General features: G+C 51.7%; 1 pseudogene; it reads right to left on the bottom strand.

The window, feature by feature from the left end:
- Positions 1 to 1,306: 1,306 nt before the first annotated feature.
- On the bottom strand, positions 1,307 to 2,074 carry LOC140645818 (olfactory receptor 14J1-like; annotated as a pseudogene).
- Positions 2,075 to 3,072: the final 998 nt, after the last annotated feature.

Genomic DNA, 3,072 nt, shown 5'->3' with positions numbered 1-3,072 from the left:
CAACCTGTTGCCGTACAGGAGAGCTCAATGGGCTCAGGGAGGCTACAAATATTTATAGCACAAAGGGATGGACTCGTAGTCAAACCCTCCTTTGGTGTATGTGCAGGAGGGCAGCTGCAGCAGTTTTAGTTTTGTCTACTCCCAGCTCGGGCTGCTACTGTTCCTCCTGGTCAGACGTGGCCGAGACTCCTTAGTGGCTGAGAAGATATGGCCTAGCACAGCTCTCACAGTTTGCACAGCAGGACTGATTTCAGTCAGGGCCACTTGTCGGTGATGCTTGAACCAAAGTGCTGTTCACTAATTCAGAGTGGGTGCATCCGTCACGGTGTCCTGAACCACTCTCCACTCTTATGTCCCTTTGCCTGCTGGCTCTGCACAGCCTCTCCTGGCATTGCAGAGTCCTCAGTAGCCCATGGGCTCCTCAGGTTCACCTTTTCCTCTGGAAGAACCTACCGTATGACATTACACATTTTATGAGAAGCCACTCACTGCCCACCCAGACTCATACGCTGTCCCTGGACTTTCCCTGAGGCCTCCTGGCAGTTCCTGATTTCTCTCCAGGCCAGCATCTGCCATCATCCCCACCAGAGGTGTGACAGTGCTGTCTTCTCGACATGTGAAACCAAGAAGGCAGCTCTCTATCCAACCCTCAGTCTCTAACATATCACGCTGGGACTCATAGTTTGTCCCCCTGAATCTGTCGGAAACCCCAGAAGAGCAAGAGGCCTTTTTTGGGAGCAGCTCCTTGGGTGTATTCCTGACACCAGCTTTGGAAGAGGCACCCGGTCGTCTGGCCCTGTCCTGAGGAGCCCCTTTGGTGACGGTGGTGATGGCAGGGAGGCCAGCTCTGACACAGTGGTTCACATGGCCTGCTCCTCCTGCAGCCACAGGCATGCCACTGTGGAGGCAACAGGACTGTCACAAGTTACGTGAGACCTTAGGGCTTACACAAACGCAAGGGCACAGCAGGACAGGGTGAAAGTGAGGAGACAGCAGCACGGAAAAGACCAGGTCTTGCTGTTGTCCACACAAGATATCAGTGATGGGAGCCAAGGCAAATAATTTTCTGCTGGTTTCTTTATTCTGTTTATCACAGGGAACCTGGCTCCATATGTATAAGAGGTTTTGGGTCAAAAAGAAAAAAAAGTAGGAGGACAAAAATAGTATTATATAAAGGGAAATTATATCATCAAATCTTTAAACAAAATAAGAATGAAAGAATGACAGAAAAAGCAAACGAAACCAAAGCACAAAGTTTTGGCATTTCCTGAGATACCCTGGGAGTGCTATGAAGATGATGGGCATCTTATTGATGTTGAAGTTGGATGTATTCAAATAGTTTCCTCAGGGCATCCTTGAGCTCCTGGTTCCTCATGCTGTAGATGAGGGGTTTCACTGCTGGAGGAACTACTGCATACAGGATTGCCACCACCAGATCCAGGGATGGAGAGGAGATGGAGGGGGGCTTCAGGTAGGCAAATGTGCCAGTGCTGACATATAGGGAGACCACGGCCAGGTGAGGGAGGCACAAGGAAAAGGCTTTGTGCCGTCCCTGCTCAGAGGGGATCCTCAGCACAGCCCTGAAGATCTGCACATAGGAGAGCACAATGAAAACAAAACATCCAAAATAAAGAAAACTGCTAACCACAAGCATCCCAATTTCCCTGAGGTAGGAGCGTGAGCAGGAGAACTTGAGGATCTGGGGGATTTCACAGAAGAACTGGTCGAGCACATTGCCGTGGCAGAGTGGTACTGAAAATGTATTGACCGTGTGCAGCACAGCATTGAGAAACCCACTGCCCCAAGGCAGCTGCTGCCATGTGGACACAAGCTCTGCTGCCCAGGAGGGTCCCGTAGTGCAGGGGTCTGCAGATGGACAGGTAATGATCGTGTGCCATTACTGTGAGGAGAGAATACTCTGCTGTGGTCAAGAAGACGAGAAAAAGACCTGTACAACACATCCTGCATAGGAGATATCCTTGGTGTCCCACAGGGAACTGGCCATGGATTTGGGAACAGTGGTGGAGATGGAGCCCAGGTCAAGAACAGAGACGTTGAGGACGAAGAAGTACATGGGGGTGTGGAGGCTGTGGTCGCAGGCTATGACTGTGATGATGAGGCCGTTGCCCAGGAGGGCAGCCAGGTAGATGCCCAGGAAGAGCCAGAAGTGCAAGAGCTGCAGATCCCGTTTGTCTCTGAATGCCAGGAGAAGAAACTGGGTGATGGAGCTGCTGTTGGACATCTGCTGCCTCTGGAAAGGGCCTGGTCAAGGAGGATAAGGCAGAGACAAGTGAGGAGAGACTTCTCTGAATAAAACCTATTCCATGTCTCAGAGAAACAGCTCATGTGGCCTCTGTCTTTCCAGGAAGGCCTTCGTGCAGCTCCCTGGCTTGAGCTCTGGTGTCTGCTGGGTTGGGGTGTTGTGGGGAGCAGGGGACTCTTCTGTGGAGGAATCAGTCCTGCTGTGCAGCCACAGCTAAACAGGAACCAGGAGTGATCTCAGGGGCAATTTACTCATGGTTTCAAAGAGCTTTTCAGGATTGTCCTTCCCAATTCACCCAATAGCAGAACCAAGCCTCGGGGTTTTCGTTTTGTTTATTGTGCTCCTGTTGCCCCTCTCCCATCTGGGGAGTGTCTTCTGAAGGCAGAAATCCTTGGCATTTCTGCTACACTACAAGTGCTATACTGAGAGTCCTGAGAGGCCAAAGGACAGACCCTTAGTGCAGATGGAGGAGAGCTGGTCTGTCCATCAGTCTTGCTCCCAGCAAGCTCCTTGGCTCACACCTCTTTGGTCTGCATGGTGATCACACTCAGATGTTCCCCTGAAAGGAAATTGGATTCTGCTGGGAACAGGTGAATCCAGCCTGAAAGGGCAGATGATCTCCACCCTCCCCTCCCCAGGGCAGATCTGTGCTCTTCTGGATGCCCTAAAAATGGGGTGTCCTTAACGGGCAGTCAGCCTTATCCCCATGCCATGGACTGCTTTGCCCAGTGCCCCACAGAGCCGCCTTGCACCCACGGAAACATGAGCATGGCAGGACGTGCAGGATCAGCTGCTGAGCTGCAGCTGAA

Source organism: Ciconia boyciana, unplaced genomic scaffold (assembly GCF_034638445.1).
Source record: "Ciconia boyciana unplaced genomic scaffold, ASM3463844v1 HiC_scaffold_39, whole genome shotgun sequence".
Classification (NCBI taxonomy): Eukaryota; Metazoa; Chordata; class Aves; order Ciconiiformes; family Ciconiidae; genus Ciconia; species Ciconia boyciana.
This window is presented reverse-complemented; position numbering and strand designations above follow the sequence as displayed.